Source organism: Pundamilia nyererei, unplaced genomic scaffold (assembly GCF_000239375.1).
Source record: "Pundamilia nyererei isolate P.nyererei 1_Seehausen unplaced genomic scaffold, PunNye1.0 scaffold00116, whole genome shotgun sequence".
NCBI lineage: Eukaryota > Metazoa > Chordata > Actinopteri > Cichliformes > Cichlidae > Pundamilia > Pundamilia nyererei.
The window spans coordinates 1,603,520-1,614,413 of NW_005187517.1; positions in this window are offsets into that span (position 1 = coordinate 1,603,520).

A 10,894-nucleotide genomic window follows, 5' to 3' on the forward strand; every position below is an offset into this window, starting at 1 on the left:
TATCCACTCTTTATCAAGTAAGGTTATGAGCAGAAAAACCTCAACCCTAAGCAGTCTGAAGGCTGAAGTTCTGGCTTACGGTGACCTGAAGCTTTATTTAAAACATAATAGTTCCACCTTAAGTGAGAGGAATGAAATGGGACATATAAAAAAACTGAAAGTCCCAAGTTGTCCTCTCCGTTGTATTGAATTGTTCATGATGGCCCATCTACAGTGTTAACAAGCCAAATATTGTCTGTCATCACGTCAGCACCTCCCGTAACATCACAAAGAGCAGAGGCAGGACAAAACTATCACAGTGTTGTGCACATCAGTCATGCAGCAAAGCTTCTTAACTCCAGTGAGGCTTTAAGTCCTGACAGAGGAATCATCCAAACACTTCAGCTTTAGGTGACCTGCATGGGTCTAAGTCAGCTGGGTCAGGTATTAGGTAATCTATCAACATCTCGAGGTAAATGTCCACCCTTTTCCCTATTCTTTAGCACATCCTCTCAGGTGGAAGTACTATCCCCAAGGGAGCCACTTGTAGTAATGGCTAAAAGACAGGAAGTGCCACAGTCTGTTCCTTTGCACCGTATGGGCTAGACAAGACTTGCTGGTTTTCAACAAGTGCTCCGGAGCAGCCAAAAAAAGCTGTTCCCAGATCAACAGCGCACCAGTGAATTACAGGAGTGGGTGTCGAAAACATCTATTAAATATCAGCACTTCACTGCTCTTTGTGTAACAACGTCAAAGGAGTGCAAGACAACCCCAGAAAATCAGGTGCTTTCCAAAGACTTTACAGATAGACATGAAAAAGCAAATAAAATTCTTAAGACATCATGCCGCAAGGGGCACAGGGATTTACTATTTTCTAAATCTTAATTTAATCATTAGGCTTTAAGCTATTTCCTTGATCCAAATCTCCAAAAACAGCCCCACTCAGACAGCCAGTGCATGCCAGAGAGTTTTGCAAGTGGCAGGTCAAGCAGCAGTAATGCAGCTCAGTGCTGAGTCTACAGAGTTCTCCATCGCAGCTGGCTTATTTGGCCTCCAATTACTGTGATATGACCAAAAAAGGGCTTTCACTGCTCACTGCTGCTCGGAATCCGGCCTTTATCTCTCACCCACATGGGGTTGCAAGATGCTGCCAAAGGTGAACAAGGGATTCCTGGAATGTATGACAAATGGGACAGCTCAGGTCATTAACACTGGCTGCTTGAATTCCAGTACATGGACCTTGAAATGCAGTTCAGGAAGTGGTGTGATCTTTCGGATGTCTTAAACACAGATAGTAATTAGTAACTAATCTAACGGATATAGCCCTTGTATATGGGGGGGATGTGAAAAGACTCATTTTATCTGTCCTGGCAAACATTCACCAGCATGGATGGCCTTGACATGACAGCTACAGTAGACATCAGTAACACATAAAAACTTTATGCTCAGCTCAGTCCTTTCTCTGATCTTTTGCTCTGTAAACACTCACGGTTATTGTACGGTTCACAAAGGTCTTAGTATGAGCAGCAATGACTTCAAACGAGTGTGAGAGAGTGAAGGAAACAAACTGAAATTAGCTTGATCACCGCCTCTTAAGGAGCATCAAACTTCTGGTCTTGGCTCAGATGCAGGGCTCTTACATAAGCAGGGGGAAAGAGCACTCTGATCTTCCTGAGTATTTTCTGCTTCTGGACACACAAGTGATTGAGGCTATGTAAGGGAGACTCCCGCAGTGATCTCATTTTAAAGACATCTTACTTTTTATTTTTTCCTTCGGTCAAACTAACACATAAATGTGTCCCTAAAATGTTTCTCCTGACTTCACCTAATCTGGCATGCTGCTGGAGATTGGCTGATCTCTGCACACAAACACTTCATCATTCTCCTCTGTATTCAGCTTAGAAAGGCTTAGAAAGTTCACAACAAACCATCCTTATAAGAGCAGAAATGGAGTCCAGTTGAGCAGTGCATCCCACTGGGAGAGATTCAATGAAATAACTATTTAGTCTGACGCAAAATGTGAAACAGATATGACTTTTCTGCTTACTGGCTTTATGAACACTGGCATTAACTTTCTGACCTCTTTTAAACTATTACAAGAAGGAACAGTCATGAGAAAGGGGATGATTAGCTTTAGCTTTCTTTGTAAAAATTTGGCACATCCACATTTTCCTGACAGGAAACCCTATTTCTTTTCCGATCCTTTTCCACCTTATAGCTCCAAACGTTAAAGTTTAAATTAAATTCTGCATCTCAAAACCTCTATGTTGTACGGAGCCCCGCAGGGGACATGGGAGAAAAAAAAATTAAGACGGACTTTTGCGGGATCTCGCAAAACAAACTCGGGATCTCGCAAAAGTTTTGCGAGATCTTGCAAAAGTCCGTCTTAATTTTTTTTCTCCCATGTCCCCTGCGGGGCTCCATAATGTTGGCATTTTGGTTATAAAATGTTTGTTTGAGGCGAAAAGTGACCGTATTTGTGCGTAAGAGTAGAGTTTTTAGCTGAGACTCGCAAGCTTGGTTAGTAAGCTGCACTCATAAAGCGTATGAGTGCATCACAAAAGTACTGAGTCCACTTTTAAGTGAGACTGACAAAGTTGGAGTCTGAAATTTTAAAAAGGCTCAGTTTTCATCTAAAAATTCTTATATTGTCAACTAACCTAAAAAAACACATCTTATGCCAGGTTATATATAATTTCCATGGTGAGCAAAACTCCACTGACATCTTAACCATGCTAACTATGACTCTTTGTATGTGTGTGTATGTGCCTTGCTTAATCTAATTTAGTAAGGATGCTTTTTATAACAGAATTCTTATGACATAAATTTTTACCAGATACAAACCAATTCAATTGCTTGTGAGCTCAAAACAGCCTCAGAAGCAATGAGTCAACAAGTAGTTTTGTTTTTGTCTGTGCACCATGTTTCAAATATCAAACATAGCTTGGTTACAATTCAGAATATAGAGTGTTATCCAAGACGTTAATTTTGCATCACCTTAGTGAGGGTTATAGAGCTTAACTTAGACCTGATATCATGACGTAATTACCATGTCAACCTTTTTACAATCTCTTCATCCGTGAATAGGATTATCCTGAAAAAATTTCTTTGCATTCAGCCACTCCTTCTATAATAAAGCCCTAATACCCATAGCTTTCTCTTATCCTGTGAACTGTCAAGACAAAAAGACATTTGTCTTAGCTCAATCTCACAGGACCTCCCTCACCCTCCAACAGACAATCCATCAAATCTCAGAGACACACAGACAGATAATACCAAACAAACTTTTAGCTGAGATCTGAGCCCTGAGCAAAGTCTGGGCATGTCACATAGCAACACAGTGGCAATCAATAAGATATATCAAAGAAAATAAGTAGGGTCTCACTTTTGTGTCTCATGGCAGCAGGCTAAAGATTCAGATTGTGAGTAGTTTATTTTTACCCAGTGATAATAAAAATGGCTTCACTGATGTGCACCTGCCTCGGGCAGGGTTTCAGTTTGTCATCGACTGAAGCGTTAACAAGAAAGTTTGTGAAATCTCTACACAGAGATGATGTCAGCTTGTATAACTCAACGCTTTCCTCCCAGTTACATCACCGTATCATAATCAAACAAGATTCTCTTAACCAGAGGGATTTAAATGGTATGTGTGACGTAGTTATAAACATAGCAGTGGCCTCACCAGCTGCAAAAATATTAAAACAACTTCAGTTTGTTTTTATTTTTTCTTAGCTGTAATGGCGTTGTGGGTTTCTATTAGGGCGGTCAGGAATGGGTGGTATTAGATATGGAAATGTGCGCTAAATAAACTCAAGTACCTTTATCTTTATCTTCGCTCCAAACAGAATATGAATCGAACTGACATTTCCGTGAGCCGGACCTCTGGGAAACCTCATGATGTCTGTTTGCTTGCCAAGACTGGGCTGAAAAAAAGAAGCAGAGGAAAAGGAGGGGAGTGGACAGGAGGAAGGCCGAGAAAGTGTTGAGATTAGGGAAGATATAATTATTGTACCTACTAATTAAAATGGCTCAGCACCGTCATTAAATCTTTCACTTGAACTGCTTTATGTGGCACGCGATGAAAAGGCAAACAGTTTGTATCTCTGCAGGGAATCACTGTAAGGCTACAGCCAACAATACAGCACAGTGTCCTGTCTATTTTTTCAGAGAGTTAGATGCAAAGATTTGACATCAATAGTTACTGGGAAAGCATCCAACACACACCCAGTTCCACATTTTTGGTATCGTCTCCTGATCGGATTTCTTTGTACTGATTTACTAGAAACTCACAAAATCCCAAAACAATGAAGCTCTTGTTTTGAACATGTAGCAACCTCTGCCACTGAAAGGTGAACCCATCATCTATGTCTTTAGTTAAGATGCCTGATTTCAAGAATCAAATGCAAATATTTTAAGCCAGATCTAAAATTTAAAAAAAATTACAAAAGAAAAACAAAAGTTTTGGTCTGTAATTAATTTATTGCTTCATGACAAACTGCACTGTACTCACCTGCTTAAATTCTTTACAGGCCCTTTCATATACCTGCACTGTGTACGAATAATTTACTGCTATGCTAAGCAAAGCGAGTATAAGCATGAAGTGTGGCAAACACTCACAGGTTATATATAGATTATAATGTGGCAATTTTGAGCAAAAATTCAGAAATACTGAAAAATATTTTTTAGCACGACTTCTAGCAAACTACATGCAGCACTTTCATGTAGTGGAATCACTACATGGTTGTGTGTGTGTGTGTGTGGGGGGGGGGGGGTTAGGTTAATGAGGACGTTCAGACAGTGTTAAAGAAAAGGTCACATTGAGATCAGCACAACTTTGAATTTGGAACTAAACATCGAGAGAAAAAAACGTCAGCTGACAGTCAATCAATGTGGAAATGTTTGCTCGCTTGCATTATCTCAAACACTGATTGAATGAACAGTCACACAGTCACATGACAACTGTGAGGATTTGCAGGTAGTTACTAGGGGTGCAACGATATTCGTATCGATATTGAACCGTTCGATACAGTGCTTTCGGTTCGGTACGCATATGTATCGAACAATACAACATTTGTAATTTATTTTATCAACTTTCCTTCTGACGATGCTGTCTGTGTTGAGTGCTCAGTGAATCTGCGTTCGACTACTCCGCCTAGGCTGCACTGTCGAGCGCAGATCCACTGAGCGCTCCACACAGACAGCATCGTCAGAAGGAAGAGCGCAGGGCAAGCTAGCGAGACAGAAGTTAAGCTCTCCTTGCAACATGGCAAATTGAACCTCTCCCACCCTCATTCAGATCTGGCGTTTGGAATTATTTTGGTTTTCATGTGACGTATGACCCTGAAGGTAAGCGCATCATGGACTAAAGTAAAACAGTATGTTGGATGTGCCACGCAATGCTCAATTACATGGGTGGGAGCTAGTGTGTTAGCACAGTTAGCTCGTTAACGTGTTGGCCGTCTAGCCCCATGCACGGGGCTATCGGGTAGCTCGTTAACGGAGATTTGCCGTGTTGTGGCGTTAAGGTCATTTTAACGAGGTTAACCTGAAAGCACTAGTGGGAACACGACGAATATGACTGCACATTTACGCCGACATCATCCTAGTGCAAAGACAAGTGGAAGCAGAAAAAAACAACAAGCATGCATGCTACAAACTTTACCCGAGTCATTTAGACAGCCGTTAGCACATGATTCTCCTTATGGGGACCTGATATGTTTAATATGCTGCTGAGAATATAGCCCAGAAGAAGCGGATAGTATAGCTTTTATTTTGGAAAGAGCCATTTCTCTGTAATAAACTCTCTTTTCCAAAGATGAGTGATTCCTCAATCAGATACAGGGCTCGCAATATCGCTAGCCCGACGTCCCGGGGCTAGCGATTTTTCCAGTCGGGCTACCAAAATCTATCTCTGCCCTGCCCGTCCGGCTATTGTAGGAAGGAAAAATATATGTCAATGCTTTTGCATTCTTTCGGAAATGTAGCTGGGTAATTATGTCATTGGCATCGATGAGCCACTGTCAATATGTGACATATTGAAATCGCGTTTGAATTTGCGCTTGTTTTTTGCTTTCACTTTGCAATCGCGCGAACTGTGTATAGAGAGCGACAGCACTGATCTGTGAGTGATGATAATTTGCGCACCAATTCCTCTGACATCGTCTTATCAATCGTTAGCTTACTATGCAAACATGACAAGTGAAATCTCCCGCAGCTTAAACATGTGAGAGGTTGATCGCGCAGAGAATCGCTGAGCTTATGTGAGTGAGTGTGTAAAAGCATTTCAGTTCTGCTGAGCCAAATAAGACAGGTCAGGGTGAAGAAGTGACAGCCAAAGAAAAGCTTACCACAAAACGGAGAAGTTATGACAAATCAGACTATAAGGCAAAAAGAAAGTGCAGCTTTATGGTTTCATGGACAAAATAATTTCTGTGGCTGCGATATGACGAGCTAAATAACCAGGGCTGCACATAAGTGGTCCGCAGGTGCGCATTCGCTGTTAAAATAAAAAACAGCACAAGGGTTAGGGTTAAATTTAAAAACTGTACTTTTGAGTTAAAATATATATTTATAATTTTAATAAATGACAAATTAAAAAGGCATGAACATTTTATTTTGTATCGAAAAAATATCGAACCGTGACACCACAGTATCGAACCGAACCGAACCGTGAATTTTGTGTATCGTTGCACCCCTAGTAGTTACGTACTATAACAATAACCGATCGTGGCTCAAGAGTTGGGTGTCTCGGACAGTCTCGGTCGTTGTGTCCTTAGGCAAGACACTTCACCTACCGCCTACTGGTGATGGCCAGAGGGGCCGATGGCGCGATATGGCAGCCTCGCCTCTGTCAGTCTGCCCCAGGGCAGCTGTGGCTACAACTGTAGCTTGCTTTCACCAGTGTATGAATTTGAGAGTGAATGAATAGTGGTATTGTAAAGTGCTTTGAGGGGTCCCGAAAAGCACTATATAAATGCAATCCTTTATTATTATTATTAAATTCCCATTTATGTTGTGTTTTCCTGCTCACCTATTATACTAGATTTAGGTTAGCTTGCAGGCTGCATGCTAAGCTAAACCAGTTATCTTCTAGAGCTACAAAACAAGCATGAGAGTGTGACACAGTTTTGCTAAACTCAGACCAGTTTTTGACAGTATAATATTCAAATAATCAAATATTTTAAGTGGCTAGTCAGGCTTGATGCAGCACGCATAAAAGCCAGCCAAAGCAATGATGCAACCACAAAGAAATAACTTTCAAGACTTCCAATGTTTGTTTTCTTAACTGCTTCTCGAAACTGCATCAGAAAAATCAAGTTTATTGAACATTTTCAAAAGCATAAACTGCAAACAAACAGTTTACCATGTTCTGGTAAATATCTCAGTCACGAGGGGGAAAACACCCATTTCACAAGCCTGGGGGTATGACCTCCTCAGTCAGACAGGGAAATCACCCCCCTTTAATGGTGTTGGCGACTTTAGACCGTGGCAGTGACGCTGTGTGGATTGAGATCGATCACTGAGTTCTTGTAAACCGCACGGAGTTTTATTACGAGTTTAATCATTTACCGTGTGTTACAAGTGACTATTTATAGACAGTGACATCTTCAGGTTAAAAGGTTGTAAAACACAAACAGTAAAATTACCCTTAATAAGTTTCTGTTTGTTTGTTTGTTTTTTTGTTTGTTTTTTTGCAAGTTTTGAAGTTTCAGGAAACAAAAAAGTACGACTTTAGCCGGTCACATATTGACGCCTTGTTTACCCACATGTCAACACACAATTTAAAGTACATCTCTGTGTTAGAAGGGTCAAATACAGGCTCATCTAAGCCCACTGTGCAGGTGCCAAGTCATTACCTTTATCATTCTGCTTGTGGTCCTGTCAGAGCTTGCAGGAATTCATTTTCCTATATTTACACCCTTACAGTTTATGGCTGTAAAACTAATGAGGGTCTGATTCTGTTATTGTTATGTGGCGATAAATCAGTTGGCTTTGTTTGCTCATTCTGTGCTTAAGAGAATAAATCCTCTTTATGTGAGGCTCTGCGTCTCCCTGGGTTATGTAACACTGACAGGGGGACTTCCGTGAGGGTTTCACACGCTCATGCTTCAGCAGCTACCTGTCATAATAATCTGGGACACTAGTTTTAAAACTCTTAGTGTATACACACACGCACAAATCCCACCATTACACAAGACGTTATGTCAGTCTAACTTAAGGCCTGGCAATAAAAGCTCTCCAGGGTCAGACTTAATTGTTTTAATTTCAGTTTGACTCCCATAAATCAAGTAAAACAAAGATAGTACTGTATCCTTCTAACCAAACTTTAATACCAAAATGTTCAATAAATTCTTCAGAACAATTTAGCTGGTTCATTTTGTTCCGAATACGCTGTAAAAGAGACGTACACAATAGTTCTTTCTCTGCTCAGTCCGAGTGCAGCCTGGCTTGCCTTAAGGGGGTTATGTGGTTGGCTGAATCTGAGTTTCTGAAAGGCTTTCGGTTTACATTCAGCAAGGAGTCTTTTGGAGCTCAGCGTCTTCATGCTGAGGAATCCGAGAGGTCACTCTGCCAGGAACCACACAGAGGTCTTACTCAGATCGAGCTAGGTTTCCCTCCAGAGAAATAATCATACGCCATCTGCAGCCGAGGCTGGATGTGACGCTCCGTTAAGTGTTCATGTTCATTTAGCCCGTGACGCAGAAAAATCGGTGAAGATTTGTGAGACTAATCATGAGGGAAAATGCACAGGGCCAGTACAGGAAGCAGTGTGGGGTTTTTTTTGCAGGAGATCAAAGTTGTGTGATGTCAGAGAGCTGCAACTAATTATTCTTCCTCCTCCAACCTTCAGCTCAGCTGCATGCTCAAAACTAGGTTTGATTATCTCTGACTGTGGGATGCTTGAAAGATTATATCATGCATTCATTTTCCTCGTGCAAACGAGGACGCCATCGTGAGATCTTGTTTTTTGGATTTGTTTTAAAGTCTCCGCATGAAATATAATGAAAGTACCTTTAAGTGCATGCTAAACTCAACAGGTGACGATATAACCAGAGTGATAATCGTTTATTTTGTAACTAGGTTTTAATTGTTATTTGAAGTTTTACTATAATACTACTATTATAGACTATTTACACTAATAGCCTTGTGCATAACCTAAAATGATACTGAACACCACACACCAGTTGTTCCAATGGCTAAACATCCGCACTAGTTACTAGTGAAAAACTACCAGAAAAGACACTCGTTATTGGCCGTATTATCTAATTTTTTCTATCATGTGACAATAAAGCAAGAATGTTTTTTTCATTAAAGAAATTTTTCAAACATTCTCTGTAATCTGAAATTAATATCACCATATTTGTCTGCTTTCCAGCTATCCACAAATTCTGCATAAAGTCTAATGATTACTCTTCCTTTTCTTTCATTTTGCACTTTCACTAACCATTTCTTTTTAAATACTGTAAAATCTTCAACAGTCAGTTGCTGTCTTTGTCTACCTTGAGTCATTTGCTGGAGGTTTCTAGCAGCTAGCACACAGTCACAATAAGATATACAAAGCTGCAATGAAAAACGTGCTTTGGTCCTTTTGGTCAGATCGCCTCAGGAGATGCCAACTTGTCTGGAAACTGCTCACTAAACAGTAGTGAAAACTGTGAGTGCAATGCAACACACAGAGATTGTTGACATAAGCCATGCCCTTTAAAGACCAACAGGTTGCAGTGGTAAGGCTCAGTTTTTACTTTCTGCATTTCTCCAAGTTTCAGCTCAGAACGTAAACAGCATTTGCAGTTTGCAGAAAGATACTGACGTGTGTGCAAACAACAAAACGAATCACAGAGAGGTTTATGGCGTAGCAAAAACCAGAACCACAAGCTGAAAGGTGGTAAAACACTAAAAAGTGAGGTCATGAACTGCAGAGTCAGACATTATTGCATAGTAATAAATTATATTAGTATTAGACAGGCCTATGTATGCATCTTACACAATAGTGAATCTACTATTGAAGGAGGACAGCTGCTCTTTTATTGACATAACCTCTAAACATCTAGTACACTTCAACACATCGTTATTTTCTTATTAACACAGTCTCAACTTCAGGCATAATACACTCAAACTCGTTGTGTAACATCTGTGAGCATCTAAATATAGGCAAGTTGATGAAGTTCAAAGGTTGTTATGAGTGTCGATTAGGAGGTGACGACTGACACGTCAATAAAAAAAAAAAAAGTGTAGTCATCTCCCCGAGCTTCATCTGAAACTGAGTCCACAGCTCCAACACAGGCCTCTGCTGAAGTTCAGCTCTGGAAAATGAGCACTGGGGAAAAAATGACAGTCAAAACCACTCTGGGAAATTTTCCACAGAAAAGCAGACACATTGCCTCCATACACACTCAAATACGCACACGTACCCATTTCAACTATTCGACGCACAGTGACTTATGTTTTCCAAGCTAAAAATTAAATAAAAACAGTAGACACACAGTGCCACATGTTAGATAAATTAAAATGTCTTTCTATTCCTCCTCACACTCCACAAAGTCTTCTAACTATGACTACTGAAGATGCTAACTAAAGCTTCAGGGACACAGAGCGCTGGTCCAGAACTGAAAGAAAAACTCAGTATTTAACTGTATGACACCAAATTATTAACACAAGCAATTTATAGACATTGTTCATTTAGAAACTGTAGCTAAAAACAAAATTAAGGAATTGGTTCTAAAAAAAAAATAGATCCCGCACACGTGAATGTGTTGAGATTTCTAAATGATAACAAATGTAGTTTTTATAGGACTGAGCAGGAAAGGATCATTCATTTATTCAGTGGTTACACATAACATTTTGGAAAGAACTCAAGAATTCTGTATTGTGCAAAAATGAACATGATAGAATCAGTCACTCTGAAAGCAAAGAA